Below are 19,036 nucleotides of genomic sequence, written 5' to 3' on the forward strand. Positions count from 1 at the left end.
GTGACAAGTGACAAGAGCAAATTCACATCAATTGTTCCCAAGGATGGAAGCTATGTAACATTTGGGGAAAATGCCAAAGGACGTATCATCGGGGTAGGTAAGGTTGGTAAGGATTCCTCTCTTACTATTGATAATGTTTTGCTGGTTGATGGACTAAAACATAATCTACTTAGCATAAGTCAGTTGTGTGACATAGGATATAAAGTATCTTTTGAAAATGACAAATGCATAGTAGAAAACAAATCACATCACAAAGTGCTTTTTATTGTCGATCGTCATGAAAATGTTTATACTACTTCTCCTAATAACTTAGCTTCACAACAAGTAACACGATTTTATGCTATAAATGAAGCTAATTGGTTATGGCATAGGCGTTTTGGACATGCTAGCATGGATTTATTGTCTAAACTTGTTAGAAAAGAATTAGTTAAAGGCTTTCCTAAGATGTCTTTTGTTAAGGATAAAATATGTGATGCATGTCAAATGGGTAAGCAAAAAAAATTTAGTTTTAAGAAAAAGAAATTCATATCCACTACTAGACCTTTGGAGATGCTTCACCTAGATCTATTTGGACCTAATTTTGTGCAAAGTCTGGGTGGTAAATCTTATGCTTTTGTAATTGTGGATGATTTTTCTAGATTCACATAGGTGTTGTTTCTTGCACATAAAAATGAATCATGTGAACAATTCACCAAACTTTGTAGGAGGATTCAGAATGAAAAAGGATATAAAATCACTCATATTAGAAGTGATAGAGGCACAAAATTCAAAAATGAAAGCATAGAAAAATATTGTGACTTAGAGGGCATATCACATAACTTCTCTGCACCTAGGACACCTCAACAAAACGGTGTAGTAGAAAGAAAGAATAGGTCACTGCAAGAAATGGGTAGAACAATGTTAAATAAGCATCATTTACCTAAATATTTTTGGGCCAAGACTATTAATACTGCATGCTATGTTATGAATAGGGTGCTGATTAGACCATCAATTAATAAAACCCCTTATGAATTGTGGAACAACCATAAGCCTAATATTTCATATTTTCATGTGTTTGGTTGTAAGTGCTTTGTGCTTAGAGATAATGAACATCTAGTAAAGTTTGATTCCAAATCTGATGAAGGTATTTGCCTAGGATATGCATTAAATAGCAAAGCATATAAGGTTTTCAATAAAAGAAATTTAACTATCATTGAATCTATTCATATTGTGTTTGATGAGTCTAATCCATTTTCTAATAAAGATGATAAAGATGATATTGATATTAGAAAATGCTTAAAGAAAATGTCTATTGAAAACAATGCAAGTGAAAATCTAGAAGCAAATGAAAAATCACTTGAAGATAATGAAAAGGGAAATCAGGAGTTGCCTAGAGACTAAAAATTCATTAGAAATCATCCTATAAATCAAATAATAGGCGAACCATTCCGTGGTGTAGCCACAAGATCCTCCTTGAGAAATATAGTGAATCATTCTGCTTTCTTATCCCAAGAAGAACCTAAAAATATTAAAGAAGCCATAGAAGATGAGTCTTGAGTGATGTCCATGCAAGAAGAGCTTAATCAATTTGAAAGAAGCAAAGTGTGGACCTTAGTTCCTAGGCCTAATGAGCACACCATCATTGGAACTAAATGGGTATATAGAAACAAGAAAGATGAGAATGGGGTAGTAACTAGGAATAAAGCTAGACTAGATGCCCAAAGGTATAACCAATAGGAAGGGATTGACTTTGATGAAACATATACTCCTATTGCTAGGTTAGAAGCCATTCATATGCTACTTGCCGTTGCCGCCTTTAAAAATTTTAAATTGTTTCAAATGGATGTTAAAAGCGCTTTTCTAAATGGCTACATTAATGAAGAGGTATACGTAGAACAACCACTTGGTTTTGAAAATCATAAATATCCTGATCATGTTTACCGGTTATCTAAAGCCTTGTATGGATTGAAACAAGCTCCTAGAGTTTGGTATAAGAGACTTAGTGGTTTTCTACTAGAAAATGGGTTTACCCATGGCAAGATTGACACTACACTCTTCATCAAATCCAAAAATTATGATATGCTTATTGTTTAAATTTATGTGGACGATATCATTTTTGGAGCAACTAATGATGAGTTGTGTAATGAGTTTGCCAAAATGCATGCAAAGTGAATTTGAAATGAGCATGATGGGTGAACTTAGTTTCTTCTTAGGGCTACAAATTAAGCAAGCTAATCATGGAACTTTCATATGCCAATCTAAATATATTAGGGATTTGCTAAAGAAATTTAATATGGAAGATTGTAAAATTCTTGGCACACCTATGAACCCTTCCATTAAGCTTGATAAAGATGAGCAAGGAATCCCTATTGACGTAAAATTTATCGTGGCATGATTGGGAGTCTCATATATCTCACTGCTAGTAGGCCTGATATTATGTTTAGTGTATGTATGTGTGCTAGGTTTCAGGCTGCTCCTAAGGAATCTCATTTAAAAGTTGTCAAACGAATCCTTAGGTATCTAGTTGGGACTATTGAATTAGGATTGTGGTACCCTAAGCTTACCACCTTTGAGATTGTGAGTTACACCGATGCTGACCTTGCCGGTAGTAAGGTTGAGAGAGAAAGCACTAGCGGCACTTGTCATTACTTAGGACAATCTTTTGTTTCTTGGTTCTTCGAGAAACAAAACTCAATTGCCTTATCCACAGCTGAAGCTGAATATATTGCGGTTGGAAATTGTTGTGCCCAAACTCTTTATATGAAACAACAAATTGTGGATTTTGGATTGCACTATGAAACAATACCGATTAAATGTGATAATACTAGTGCAATCAACATCTCTAAAAATCATATCTCACATTCACGAACTAAACACATTGAGATTAGACATCATTTTCTTCGTGATTATGTACAAAAAGGAGATGTTGCACTTGAGTTTGTATGCACTAATGAACAATGGGCTAACATATTCACTAAACCACTACCCGAGGATAGGTTCATACAAATTAGACGTGAGTTAGGCGTAATGTATAGTAGAGAAGCTTCCTAAAATTTAAATGTTTCATAACTTGCATAAATATAGGGGGAGTTCTCTCATGGGAACTTTTCAAGTCTTATCAACTAATTCTTTTGTTGACTTATCTTCTTGCTTGAAACTTTGTGAAAGTTGATTATTAATTATGTGCACAGTTCATATTTCTATTGCATGCTTATATTGCCTCTCATTTGTGTTGCAAAATTTGTCCACTCCTTGTTCATATTGATATTTTATTTACTTGATTGGACCATACTGAACTGTTTGAATAGTTGTGGATAAACTGCTAGGATATATAACCTCAAACAGGTTACAATTATACAGGTTTATTTTGGAAAGTTTGATTTACAAACGGTACTTTACCAAAATTTTTATAAATCTTTCCAACTTTTCTTGTATATTTGTAACATTTACCCATTGCCTGGTTTACTTTAATTGGCCCTTTTTGTTGTTGCCAAAAGGGGGAGATGGAAAAAGGGGGCAAAAATAATGGATAAAATAGTTTGTTTAGAATGCATATTGAAAGGGGGAACCCTCTTAGGCTTAACCCATATTTTTGTTAGTTGTATTTGTCATCATCAAAAAGGGGGAGAATGTTGACCTTATAGGTCGCACCTGGTTTTGATAATGACAAATATCGATATTTGAGGTTTGTTAAGTGTTTGTGCAGGTTCAAATCAAACTTCCTTGATGGCACTTGAAGAAACAAGAAAACCGTGAAGCTTTGTAATTTACATTGTAATATATTAGTCATTTATGTAATAAGGTCTATAATAGTAATCTAGGATGTGATTGTATGCTTATCACCTGCACATCATGCACATAGGATGCGTAAGCTCAATTAGACCATAGCAAAGACCTTAGGCTTCAACACTCACATACATAGCATAAAATATATGAGTGTGTTATAATTGTGCTTAAAAATTGTCAAATCTAAGCAAGATAAGAGGAGTCGGGCGACCAAACCTTTGGAGTATAAAACTCCTCGGGCACCCAAACCTTGAAAGTCAAAATGTTGACCAACCCACGAGTGACCGAAGCTCAAATGCACACATCTTCCTCGGGCGCTCGAACCCTTCAAAAAGGACTGTTCACCAACTCGGGCGCCCTACAATTTTATTTCAAATATATCCCCAGGCGACCAAACACCTGCCTTTGGTCCACCAAAAATTTGACTGGGCACCCGAAGCCACAAAGCTTGACTTCTGACTTTGATTTGGGCTGCCGAACATTTATTCGGGTGACCGAACTTAATTGAAGAACTTTTTGAACTGTGTCTTATCGGGCGACCGAACCAAGGTTTAGCCACCCGAACCTCGCCCAGTTAAAATTATTTTAACCACAGTAAAACAGGGTTATTTCGGGCTAATTGAATTTTAATCTTTTAAGACTTTTTAATAATGCCCTTTATGTCCTGAATAGTAATATTTTTTCACCTGACTATAAATATGAGTCCATTTGCTCAATTAAGGTGTAATTAAGAAATGTGATTAGAAAAAAACTCTCCCTATCTTGAAAATCCCTTCTTTGTCCAAAAAACTCTCAAACTTGTCTCCTTTAATAAAAATCTGAGATTGTGAGAGTTCTTCATGTGTTATTTTGATTGTTATACAGTGTTAAATTCTCCCATTTGTATGATTGTCATATATATTTTTCTTGGGGAGTTTTAGCTTAGGTTTAACCCATGGATTTCTCATTTATAAATCTAGTGTGGGATTAAACCAAGGAAACTTAGGATATTTGCATTTCATTGTAAGTGTCCAATAGCTTTGCTTTTGGTGTGCAAAGATTTTCTAAACAAACAAGCAACCTTTTCAAACTAGCTTTGTGCTCATTTCAATGAAGAAAATCATTTAGAAACTAGTTTGATTATCTGCATAGTATACTTGGAATATTGATGTATTGTTGAAATAATTTGTTTAGATACCAAGTCATTGCTTGTGTTGATTATTCTAGAGCATCATACTGATTGTTTTGTGTTGAATATTCTTGAGCTTCATATTGACTATACTGTGTTGAATATTGATAGAACAAACCTTGCATCACTGAGCTTACACTATATCCTTGCTTTTGACGCATATGTGATTGAGCGTATTATTTGGGTACAAATTTACTTTACGTGAAAGCACTATTTCATTGTACCATTTGATTATAAATCTGAGTGATTCCAGGTGTGCCCTGAGGGGGTGGTAATCCAGCCTGGTAAGGATTGGTGTATAGGTTGAGGTCAGCCCTGTGCTAATTGACCTGGTTTGTATAGGTGTTGCTCCACCCGGTTAAGTGAGCAAGTGATAGTGGTAATCCTTGTGCTTGTTAGCCAAGGTAGGGGCGTAGGCAATTAGCCGAACCTTGATAACATTTTTGTATGTCACTCTTACTTTACTGTTCTTCTGACGCATGTGCTGTTAATTAAATTGCTTCACTTAATTTCTGATATATTTATATTACTCGCACTAGATTGACCATAGGGTTGTGAATATACTGTTGTCAAGAGGGATACCTAGTGGTTAAATTTTAAAAAATACCAATTCACCCCCATCTTGGGATCACGGTAAAGCTAACACAGTATGTGGCTAACATGAGGTTTGTATATAACATATTATTCATCATTTACAAATCATTAACATAATTTCTAAAATCATTTTCTAATCCTAATAACACATGCAAGGTATTTTACCCACAAGGTTACCTAAGGATAGGGGTGATTACCTGTCCATAAAAGTAGCATCCCTCTGCTTTGATACATCAGGCAACCCAAAGGTCATAGCTAAAGCATACTAGGGCATTCACTTTACTCAGTAAACCCTTAAGTTATAAATTAATCTCGTACTCACACAGTTCATACAAAAGTGAAAAGCAAGGTGTAGTCCCAAGAGGGTGGGGGTGAATTGGATTTTGAAACTTTCTTTTAATTTATTTGAGGAATTCTTCTTTTTTAATCAATTTTAAACTTGTTTGTTCAATTTACCAATTACACAAGAACTTAGTTCTTTTAATTCACAGTACTATTGCTCAACTAAACAAGTAATCAACTAATCAATTTAAAACCAACCAATCAAGCACAATGTTCAAACAATACAACCAATTTATTTGTCAAGTATAAGTTAACTGCAACACTATTAGATTGATGAAAGATGCAGCACTCTTTTAAATATAAACATAATCCACTCAATATAAAACTTTAAACCATTCAATCGCAATATAGCTCTTGTTGTTAGCCCTAAGTATATAAATTTGATTCAAGCCTTGTAGTGAATGATAATTTGTGTTTGCTGATGTAAAGCCTTGTATTAATTGATTTGCTTAATATGATGTGTAATATAAATTCCAACACAATATTCACACTCTTCCCAATATTCAAAATCCAAATAAACTCTCAGTTAATTTATTTTTGGGTGTTTAACCAAGTAACGTACTCCCATATGGTTTCCGCAAAGAATGGTTTAACCAACGTACTCCCTTTCAGTTTCCACAATCCCAAATCTAAATTAAACTTTAAGTTTACATGATTTCCAAATATACGTAGTATATATGATGTCGAATTAAACCATCCATGCAATTTAAATATGCTGAAAATAAAGAGTAAGGGAAAGAGAGAGTGAGACTGGGATTTTTACGAGGTTCGGCTTATACCCAGCCTACATCCTCACCTTTGGTAAACAACCAAAGGATTCACTAAACATGTTCCTTTAATGGGCGGAAAAAAGCTTTACAACACTCCTTGGTTAAGGCTAGAGCCTGCCTTCTCCAAATGATGTACCCTCGTTCGGTCACTCCTTCAAATAGGCTAGAGCCCGCCTTTCTAAGCAATATCTCCTTGCTTAGCCAATGATCCAAACAACCCTTAGAACGTCAAAGAACTACAAGAAACAAGATATAATTTGCATACAAATATACTCTCACAAAGAGCAAGTTAGTACAATTTCAGTACTATATACTTCAACGTAGAAATATCAATATGAAATAAAAGGAAGCTCAAGTGTAGAATTCACCAATATCCTTCTCATATGAGGATTAGCAGTAGGAATTCAGAGGAGGAAGGATCAGCACTTCAGAATATCTCAGCAAAAGATATTTTCAATGAGTGAACAAAAGAACTTTGTAAGACAAGAGTGCTTTCAGCTTCTCAAACGAATTTTTCAATTCATGGTATATTTTGATTTGCAAAATCATGTATTTATAGGCATTCAAAAAGGGTTTTCTTGTTGCCCAAGTTTACTTGGAATATTTCCCAAGTTTTTATAAAGTTTGGAGCTCAAGCAACTAATATTTAAAACATAATTTTTTTGGAAAAATATGCCCTTTAATAGTGTTTAGACGTCTGAACTTTCGAGTTCAGTTGCCTGAGGTGGTTCTACCTTTTTAAAAAAATTACAGCAAAATCTTTAGATGACTAAACTTAATTTTCAGTCAATTGAAGATATTCTTTAGATGACCAAGGTTAAAGGTCATACGACCGAAGTGTCCAGTTCAGTCTTCTGATGTTTCGCCATGAACAGTGTTCAGTTGGCTGACAACTTCGACCCTATTTCAGTATTTTTGTCATAACTTTTTCTATACAACTTCAAACTAGGTGTTCTTGGTGTCAAAAGAACGCTAAGAGAAAATCCTACAACTTTTATGTTGAACATTGTTTACAATAAGGAGTTTTTGATAGAAACAATTGCACCTCAATGTGGATATATGAAAAATGAGAGCAATTGGGAAATCCTCTTTTTGGTGTTTTTCATTCCAAAAGTGATTCTAATTGTTAGAATCGGTGTATTCCCGAGAGGGGGGGGGGGGTTAATTGGAATTTTAAAATTTTCTCCTAGGTTGAACTAGATGTTAGTTGAATATTACAACCTAAGGACTTTTTATGCAGTTCCAAGTATGCCGATAAATATACTATACTGAAATTTAAAACAAGCGCATCATTCCATAATAACATACACGTGTGGTAAATATGAAGTGCAAAAATATGAACACACACACGATATGTTATCGGGGTTCGTCCAACTAAGCCTACGTCCTCGCCTCTAGCCCACAAGCTCGAGGATTCCACTAATAGCTCACTTAAGGGTGGAGCGGCACCAATTACAACCAAGTCAATTACCGCAGGGCTGACCTCAACCTTAACGAGGTCAATTAGGGGGGCTGAACTCAACCTACACGCCTTAACAGGATGACGCACCTAACATTCCTAATCGGGTCTAAGCCAATCCGGGACTATTCCAGGGCTAATCTCCCTCTTCAGGCTCGTGCCTAGAATAAAATAATTTTTCTCAATAAATGAAATGGTACAGTAATTATGCTTTCAGGTAAAGCAGATATGTACCCAGTTACGCGCAATCACATATACCACAATATGATTTAATATGTAAGCTCAGTGTGGTCTAAAGTTTCAGCTCTCAAATATATTTTCTATCAGCGTGATGAGTGCATGAGAGAATCAACAGGTAATCCTTGTATCTCAAGATATTCAATCAATAAGTTCACATAAAGATATCAAGTCTCAAATATTTCAATCAGCAGGATGTCTCAATCGTGCAAATATCAAATAATGTATATGCTTGGTTTGCAAAATATAATTAATCTTTGTATCAGCAAATAATGTGTAAGTCAATGAATATTGCAAAAAAGATTTTTATCTCATAAACAAATATCTCTTCAAATATATTTTTCAATATAAAGCACACTAGATATTTGAAAATGATTTTAAGAGGATTTTGCAAATAAAAACAAATACAATTTTCTCATGTTGCAATAAAAGTGCAATCTTAGAAACCAAAAGTCTTTCTAAGGTCACTTTAGGTTGTATTTGGTTTGAGCTTATGTATTATTATATCATGCATGTGATGTGTGTGAGATTATTACAAACCAAAGACCTATTTACTATTACAGACATTTTACATGAATGAACTATATATTACAACATAATGGTCTTTAATCTTTACTTGCTTTGTGCCCATCTCAATCTTGACAATTTTAGTTCCTGCATAAAACCTCAAATACCCATTAGATATTATGAGTATTTTTCATAATCAAAACTGGGCATGACCTATGAGGTCAACATTCTCCCCATTTTTTATGATGACAAATATGACAAGCAAAAATAAAGGGTTAATCCCAAGAAGGCTCCCCATCTTAATTTGCATCCAACTTAGTTTTAACCAAAGTCCTTTTACCCATTATTTTTGCTCATTTCCATCTCCCCCTTTTGGCAACAGCAAAAAAGGCTATATGAGTTAATACAATAGATAATGGGTAAATATTACAGTTATACAAGATTAATTTTGGAAAGAATTTTAAAAACAAATTTGATAGAGTGCCATTTGTAAATCGAACTTTCCAAAATAAAACTTGTACAAGATGATGACAAATATGACAAGAAAAAATATAGGGTTAAGCCCAAGAAGGGTCCCCCTCTCAATATGCATCCAACTTAGTTTTAACCAAAGTCCTTTTACCCATAATTTTGGCTCTTTCCATCTCCCCCTTTTGGCAACAACAAAAAGGGTCATATGAGTTAATACAATAGGTAATGGGTAAATATTATAGTTATACAAGATTAATTTTTGAAAGAATTTTAAAAAAAATTTTGACAGAGTGTCGTTTGTAAATCGGACTTTTCAAAATAAAAATTGTACAAGTGTAACCTGTTTGAGTATAAATATGTCCTAGTAGCTTATCCACAACTACTCAAACAATTCAGTAATGTCCAATCAAGCAAATAAGATATCAATATGAACATGGAGTGGACAAATTGTGCATCACAAATGATAATCAATATAATCATGCTATAGAAATATGAAGTGTGTACGCATAGACATGAGTAGCTTTACAAAGTCTAAACCAATGAGAAATACCAACAACGATAGGTTAGTTAGACTTGTAAATTCCACTCAAGATTCCTTAAATAGGTGATGATTATGTGAAGATGAGATTTAAATTTTCTTTAGTTTTTCACTCATCCTTTCAAAAAAAAAAAATTTTAAGTCAATTTTATCATAATCATGCTTGGTGGCCAAAATAAATCCATATTTTCAAGAAATACATAACAATAAGAGCATGATGGCCTAGTATCAAGTGTTATAAATATATAGTTAAGAATACATATTTGTTTCTCAGGGCCTATTAATTTTAAGACTAAGTGACTCCCCCTAAGAATAAGCATTTTGGTCCAATTGCTTTAAATGTATATATGCACAATCAACCCCAACGAATGTAACATTTCAATGTAAATGAATCAACTGTGACATATTGAGATTTTGCACACACAAGAGAGTATTGTTTTAGTCATTTGGGCAAATGTCTACAGAAAATTGCAGTATGCCGACTGTAAACAGGACATTTCCCAAAATTTTACCTCCACAAAAATGATTCCTAAACAAGTAGTATCACAAGAATAAGGGATGTGATTACGCACCAAAACTGCGTAATTGGGCGTTTAACTCAGGCTTTACGGTTTATATTTTTAATTAAATGTCCAAAATTGTTCAATATTTTAATAAAGTGCCAAAATTATCAATCTTGAACTTTATTGCACTATTCATATAGTTTTGGTAATTTTTTGTCGCAGGAAAATTCTCGGGAATCAAAACCGACACTTGTTCGTATTTCATGCATAACTTTTCCGTCCGAGCTCCGATTGAGACGATTCAAATTTTTAGAGAAAGAGGAAAGGATCATATACAACTTTTATGTTTTGAGTTTTGTGAGATACAGGCTCCAGAAGAGCAGAATTTGTGACGAACAGAGAACAAATAAACTAAAAAAAAATTAAAAGAATTGGATAGTTGATGTGACCCGGCCATGCATAGCCGGGTCGGGTTGGCTAATTGGGTAGGGCTTCTCTTTTTTTTATCTTTTTAAACCCCCCAGCGCTGCTTCCATCAAGCCCTCTCACGCTGCCTTGGTCTTCTTCTTCTCCTTCTTCTTCTTCTTCTTCTTCTTCTTCTTCTTGGGTTTGGTATTTTTTTTTCAGTTGTTGTTTACTCAGCCCTTCTCTCTCTCTCGTTCTCCTTCCCTCTGTTTTTTTTATCTTTCTCTTATTCCTTCCCCTCCCTTCTTGTCTCTAATCTCTCCCTCAACTCCCTCTGTTTCCAGAACAGCAGAACCATCACCTTCTGCCAGCCCCTCCATCCTCTGCAGCAGAAAACCACCAACCCGTGCCACACCACCACAGCAGCCATCTGCTGCCTGCAACCTGCAAGACCTCCTCAGCCCCTGTTCCAGCACAGCAAGCAACTCCACAGCAGACTCCCGAGGCCAACACACAGAACAGCAGCACTACAAAGCCACCATCCTGAGCATCCTCTCCTTCGGCCAATTTCTAGCACTGTCTTGGCCAATTTCCAGCACTGTCTTGGCCAATTTCCAGCAGGTGTCTCGGGCAATCTCTAGCACAGCGAGCCCCTCTGCATCAGATAAGCCAGCCTCGACCCTCTACCTAGCAGCTCTGTTTCTGTTCTTCTCTCTTTCTCTCCCTCTCTCTTCTTTTATTTCTTTCAATATTAAGTTGGGTGCTACTATTTTAAATTATTTGCTGAAGTTATTGGGAAAGACAAAATTTTGACTTTTAAATATTCTATTATCATTGTTGTGGTTAATTATTTATTAATGTTTTTTTTTATTGTTTTCAGTGGTAGATTTAATTGTTGTTCAAGTCATCTAGTTGATTTCGTCAAGGTCCGATTTGGTTATTAAAAAAAAAAAAAGAGAAAAAAGAAAAAATATTGTATTTGTTTTAAAGTTTTCCAAGTTTTAATTTTTTCTTTTGAGGTTCAGTTAGTTTAGGGTCGATTTTGTTATAGTTGTGTTTTTATCGTATTCTATATTCATTTAGATCATTAATGGTTTAATTTTGATTCGATATCCTAGTTCTTGTTAAAGGTTCAATTTTTATTGCGCTTGTGTGTGTTTGATAGAATTTCCATCCTAGCGTGTTTTAATTCCTTATTTGTAGTTTCTAGTTTTAATTAGTGCGTGTCCCAATGTTTCTTTAAGTAAACTAGAATTTCTATTCTTGTTTTCTTTTATTTAGTGCAATTTAGTTTAGGACTTTAAATTACATGTCATTTAATTCAAAGTGGAACTCAACAATCTTGAAAACCCAAATCTGAACTGAGTTCAGTACCTTCTTAATTTTGATTGGAAGAACGTAAAATCTGATATTAAAACGCATTCCCTGAGGAGACGATCTAGCCCTTGGGCTTAATATTACACGACAGAACTCCTATACTTGGGATAGCTTTCGAGCTGCTCATTTTTCGAGTGAGTCAAGTTTTTGGTGCCGTTGCCGGGGAATTGCCAGTTTTAATTTCGAATTTTGCGTTTTCCCAATTATTTTTTGCTTTTCTTTTATTAAATAGAAAAAAAAAAGAAAAAAAAAATGAAAATTGAGAAATTGAAGAAAATTTTTTTTGTTTGTTGCCGTGTTAGTGGATTTCTATTGGCGATTGTGATGTTTGATGCCCTGGGTTCGAGATAATTCGAATCGATTGTGTAGACATTCACCTAGCACTAGTAGGGATACACATAGCACTGAGTTTGACTATTCACCTGTTAGTCCTACGAGTGATTCTGAATTTGAACTGAATAATCTGTTTGGCAATTATTTTGAAGAAGCTATGGCTGCACATGTACCACGTACACTTCAAGATTTTCTACAGCCTGCACGCACATCTACACCTTCATGCATTGTGTTGCCCCAGGATGCCCCGAATTTCACTCTTAAGCATGGCATGTTATCTGTGATTCCCCAATTTCACGGGATGGACTCTGAGAGTCCGTACCAACACTTGACAGACTTTGAGATGGTTTGCACCACTTTCATTAATAGGGCTAGGACTGATGAATACATTAAACTGCGTTTGTTCCCCTTTTCTTTGAAAGACAGGGCAAAAATCTGGTTTAATTCTTTGCGCCCTAATTCTATTACTAGTTGGGCTGAAATGCAGCGTGAGTTCTTACATAAATTTTTTCCTCTTCAGAGAACTCAGTACCTACAGGAGCAGATCAGTCAATTCATGCAAAAAGATGGCGAGACATTCCAAGCATGTTGGGAGAGATTCAAGGACTTGATGAACATATGCCCGCACCATGGTTTCGAATCGTGGAGGTTAGTGAATTATTTTTTTACTGCTTTAACCCCTGTGTGCAAACAATTTGTCCAGTCTATGTGCAATGGGATGTTCTTCCGTAAGGAACCAGACGAGGGCTTATCATTTCTAGACTATCTCGCTGAAAGTGCCCAGCAGTGGAACGCACGACCTGAACGGGTGCCGATAGCTGCCCAACCTATCCGAGCAATCAGTGGCGGGGGCAGATATGAGGTTAAAGAGGATACTAGCTTACAGGCCCTTGTAGCTGCGTTATCTAAAAAATTGGAAGTCATGGAATCCGAAAAGTCGAAAGCTGAGATTTGCACGATTTGTGAGACTTCAGACCACAGACCTCAGGATTGTCAATTCTTACCTGTGTTGCAAGAAAGCAGATTTGATCAGGTGTCATCGGCAAATTGGGTTAACAAGACACAGAATCAGCCGCTCTCAAATACTTACAATCCGGGGTGGCGGAATCATCCAAACCTCCAATGGAGAAATGATCAGCCGGGTCCATCATCTTCACGATATCAGCAGGCACCTCAATCATATGCACCGCCTCCGCAACCAACATACAATCCAGTCGTAGCTCCTCCACCGCAGTATCAACCACAACAGTTTTCTCGGAGCTATACACCACCAGGATTCCAACCACCGTTAGTCCCCATTCCAGTAAAGAAAGCTTCAGATGATAGTGTAGCGCAGGTGGCAACCATGCTCCAGCAATTCATGCAAATGCAAGTTACGACCAATGGAGAACTTAAAGATGCCGTAAGCAAGATGAGTACACAGCTTAATACCCTGGAAAAAGGAAAATTCCCTGCACAGCCTCAACCTAATCCCCAGGTATATAGACAATCACAACAGTCAGTGCACACTGTTTCAGGGGATACGTTTGAGTCAGCAAAAGCAGTTATTACTTTGCGAAGTGGAAAGGAAGTTCCCCGTCCTGAAATGGCCACAGACCAACAAACAACCATGCCGACACTTGAGGTGACAAATGAGACAGATAAAGGAAAAGAAAAATCAGATGAGGCCAGCTCAAGTTTAAAAAAGACAGATAAAGGAAAAGAAAAATCAGACGAGGCTAGCTCAAGTTTAAAAAAGACAGATAATAAAGAGGATGAGCCAGTTAAGGAATACCAGCTGGTGGTCCCATACCCTCAGCGTTTGACATCTGGACAAAAGAACAAGTATCATACAGAGATTCAAGAGATATTCAAGCAGGTAAAAATCAATATACCACTCTTAGATGCCATACAGCAGATCCCTGCATATGCAAAATTTCTGAAAGACCTATGCACCGTAAAAAGGAAACTAAACGTAAAGAAAAAGGCTTTCTTAACTGAGCAGGTCAGTGCATTGATTCTTAGTTAGACTCCACAGAAACTTAGAGATCCTGGCTCCCCCACAATACCCATTATGATTGGTGAATCTCGTATTGGGAGGGCTCTACTTGACCTAGGGAGTAGTGTGAATCTGCTTCCATTTTCATTATATGACCAGCTGGGTTTAGGTGAATTGAAGAGTACTACTATGATGCTACAGTTGGCAGATAGATCTGTAAAAGCTCCACGAGGTATTGTTGAGGATGTTTTGGTTCAGGTTGACAGATTTTACTATCCCGTGGATTTCGTTGTTTTGGATATGCAGCAGCCTTTTTCCACCATTTATCAGGCTCCTGTCATTTTGGGGCAACCATTCCTTGCTACTTCAAACGCCCCGATTAACTGTCGGAGCGGAGTCCTAAAACTCACATTTGGGAACATGACACTGGAAATGAATGTTTTTAATGCTCATAGGATGTCAAGTGGGTGTGATGACGCAGATACTCATGCAGTCGATGTGATAGATGACTTAGACACTTCAGAGCTACTGTCGGTACTCGATGTCGATGTCGCACTTGAAAATGACTCTTTTGCGCAGTTTGAAGGGACTGATGAATTATTGCTAGAATCAGAGGAGCAGATCCCAGATAGTGGTCCTCATATGTTTGATGCGAGTTATACAAGTAGTTGGCGTAAGCCTACATTTGAGGCCATTGACCTACCAGAAATTCTGAAGTCATCCGCAGAAGAAATTCCAATCCTTGAGTTGAAACGATTGCCTGCCGAGCTGAAATATGCTTTCTTGGGTCCAGTAGATGGCACATTCCCTGTGGTAATTTCTTCACACCTTACTCATGAACAGGAAACTAAATTATTGCAGGTACTTCGAGAGCATCGAGGAGCGATTGGATGGATCATTGCTGACATCAAGGGTATCGACCCTTCCATTTGCACTCATAACATCTTCCTCGAAGGAGACGCTAAACCAGTTCGAGATGCACAAAGGAGGCTGAATCCAGCCATGAAAGAGGTGGTAAAAAATGAAGTGCTGAAATTAATAGCTGCAGACATCATCTATCCAATCTCCGACAGCAAATGGGTAAGCCCAACACAGGTAGTTCCAAAAAAATCTGGTTTGACTGTAATTGAAAATGCTAATGGAGAATTGATTGATCCCATCTAGGAAAGTAACGGGTTGGAGAATGTGCATTGATTATCGTAAATTGAATTCGGCTAGCCGAAAAGATCATTTCCCGTTACCCTTCCTAGATCAGATATTAGAGAAAGTAGCTGGTAATTCTTTTTATTGTTTCTTGGATGGATTTTCTGGTTACTATCAAATTGCCGTAGCACCTGAGGACCAAGAGAAGACTACCTTCACTTGTCCCTTTGGTACCTTTGCTTTCCGCAGAATGCCATTCGGTCTATGTAATGCCACTGCTACTTTCCAACGCTGTATGATGAGTATTTTCTCTGATATGTTAGATGATATGTGCGAAATTTTTATGGATGACTTTTCTGTGTTCGGTAAGTCTTTTGAACATTGTTTGACACATTTAATTGCGATTTTGAAAAGATGTGAGGAAAAGAATTTACTTCTAAACTGGGAAAAATGTCAATTTATGGTACGTAGTGGTTTAGTACTTGGACATTTGGTTTCTGAGCGTGGTATAGAAGTTGACAGGGCCAAGGTAGAGCTGATTTCTCAGTTACCTATCCCTAAGACAGTCCGGGATATTCACTCCTTCCTTGGTCATGCCGGGTTCTATAGACGTTTTATTGAGGGTTTCAGTAGTATTGCTAAACCATTATGTACCTTGTTGCAAAATGAAACTAAATTTGTGTGGACTGATGATTGTCAACAGGCCTTTGAAACGCTCAAGCCACATTTGACTATTGCGCCTATCATGCAACCTCCTCGGTGGGACTTGCCGTTTGAGATCATGACCGACGCTAGTGACTACGCCCTTGGTGCTGTTCTAGGTCAACGAATTGATAACAAGCCGTCGGTTATTTATTATGCCAGTCGAACTTTGAATGATGCTCAGCGAAATTATACTACCACTGAGAAGGAATTGCTAGCTGTTGTTTTTGCTTTAGACAAATTTCGTTCTTATGTCATTGGTGCACCTGTCATTATTTTTACTGACCACTCTGCTTTGAAATATTTATTAGCAAAGAAGGACGCCAAGCCCAGATTGATCAGGTGGATTCTACTCCTCCAGGAATTCGATATCACCATACGCGATAAAAAGGGCGTGGAAAACGTTGTAGCTGACCATCTTTCTCGGTTGCAGCTACCCGAGGTACTGGTGTCCCCTCCCTTGAATGACGAATTTCCTGATGAACGTCTCTTTGCTGTGTCACGCGCTCCATGGTTCGCCGACATTGTGAATTATTTCGTCACCGACCGGATGCCAGACCATTGTCTCACCTAGGACAAGCGTAAGTTCCTAGCTGAGGTAAGACATTATTATTTTGATAATCCATACCTATTCAAATATTGTTCTGACCAATTAGTGCGTAGATGTGTTCCAGATGATGAATTTAATTCTGTGATACATTTTTGCCATGGTGGGATATGTGGAGGCCACTTTGCTGCTAAGAAAACTGTTTCAAAAATATTACAAAGTGGACTCTACTGGCCCACCATGTTTAAAGATGTTGAAAATTTTTGTAAAGCATGTGAGGCTTGTCAAAAATTAGGAAAAATTACTGCCAAGAATGAAATGCCTATGTCCCCCATATTGACTCTTGAGATTTTTGATTGTTGGGGTATTGATTTTATGGGACCTTTTCCCATTTCTTTTGGGCATTCTTACCTTTTGGTCGCTGTGGACTATGTTTCTAAATAAATAAGTGGAGGCAATACCTTGTCGAACCAATGACCACAAGGTTGTCATACGCTTTCTTAAAGAGTTATTTGCACGCTTTGGCATGCCCAAGGCAATCATTAGTGATGGAGGGTCCCATTTCTGTAACAAACCTTTTGAAAAACTCATGCAAAAATATGGTGTAACCCACAAAGTCTCTGCCCCTTACCACCCTCAGACCAATGGTCAAGCTGAATTGGCCAATAGAGAGATCAAAACGATACTTGAGAAAACCGTGCATCCTAACCGTAAGGACTGGTCAGAAAAACTTGTTGACGCACTTTGGGCCTACCGAACAGCTTTCAAGACAAACTTAGGGATGTCTCCCCACAAGTTAGTATACGGTAAGGCGTGTCATTTACCTGTTGAAATTCAGCATCGTGCATTATGGGCTATCAAACAGATTAACCTTTCACTTGATGATGCCACAGGTTTAAGAAAATTGCAGGTATGCGAGCTTGAAGAATCTCGCAGGGACGCTTATGAGAATGCTCGTTTGGCTAAGAAGCGGATGAAGTTGCTACATGATAGGAACATCAAGGAAAAGCAACTTTTCTCTTCTCAACAAGTGCTACTCTATGACTCCCGACTGCATGTGTTTCCTGGGAAATTGAAATCCCGATGGGGTGGTCCATATATTGTTGAAAAAGTTCATTCTCATGGTGCGATAGAGATTGTAAATCCGAAGAATGGCAACCGTTTCACAGTCAATGGACAGCGCCTAAAGCCTTTCATGACCCCATTCGATGTTGACAAAGAGGTCTTGCTTCTGCAAGACCCTAGGGGAGTCCTCTGATCTTTCTATGCTACTGTTTTTATTTTTATTTTTTCGTTTATTTGTTTTAGTTGTGTTTTTCCCTTTTCTTTCTTGTTACCTTAGTCAATAGTACTTTTCCATTAGTTGTTTACTGTGCACAATTTTATTTCCCCTGCGCTTTCACATTGAGGACAATGTTCCACTTTAGTTGGGGGGGGTGAGCATTCGCATGTGACACTGTGCACGTACACGTACTAGGTTTTTAATTTCAAAAAAAAAACAAAAAAACAAAAAAAAAATTCAAAAAGAAAGAAAAAGAAAGGAGGAGCACTGAGGAATTACACTGCATTATGCCATGCTTAACACTGACTCATACCCTTTACATACTTGCGTATAACTTAAGAATGACACACTTGAGTCAATCATGCGTTGTTTTCTCTTTATATGATCTTATGACTCCATGAAGAATCGATTGGTAGTACATTCGTGTTAATTTGACTATATAATTTCCTACATCTACATGCATCTCACGAGGCTGAATAAACACATTCATGTGATTCATTGCACTTATGGTTTCCTGTGAACATTGAGAGAACACCCGTGGCGACTATGACACCTTGTGAGATATCCTTGAGCTATTTATCGTCCTTTTGAGCGTTAATATTAAATCAGAGTTCACAGAACTCAATTCTATTTTTTTGGATGATTCCTTGTACACTAGTCTTTATTTTTGATTTGCTAGCCTAGAGGTGACACCTAGTGGGAAGATAGAAACCTAGGTCTTGTAGCCTACTCAAGATGTGAAGGCTGAGCCACCCCTAGAGATAGACTTAATTCATGAACTCCTATTCGAGCTCAATTCCCATTGATGGTATGAAGATTACAAAAGAAGTGTTATGATTGTCCTTATTGCTCAAGAAAAGACAAAAAAATGAAGAATGAGTAGAAGAAAAAATAAACAATACACATGCGCATGAA

General features: G+C 37.0%; 1 non-coding gene across 1 annotated transcript; it reads right to left on the reverse strand.

The window, feature by feature from the left end:
• Positions 1-12,997: 12,997 nt before the first annotated feature.
• LOC131161127 (small nucleolar RNA R71) lies at positions 12,998-13,105 on the reverse strand. Its single transcript, XR_009138286.1, has one exon. It is a non-coding gene; the product is annotated as a small nucleolar RNA R71 (small nucleolar RNA).
• Positions 13,106-19,036: the final 5,931 nt, after the last annotated feature.

The sequence above is a fragment of the Malania oleifera genome, chromosome 7 (assembly GCF_029873635.1).
Source record: "Malania oleifera isolate guangnan ecotype guangnan chromosome 7, ASM2987363v1, whole genome shotgun sequence".
Classification (NCBI taxonomy): Eukaryota; Viridiplantae; Streptophyta; class Magnoliopsida; order Santalales; family Ximeniaceae; genus Malania; species Malania oleifera.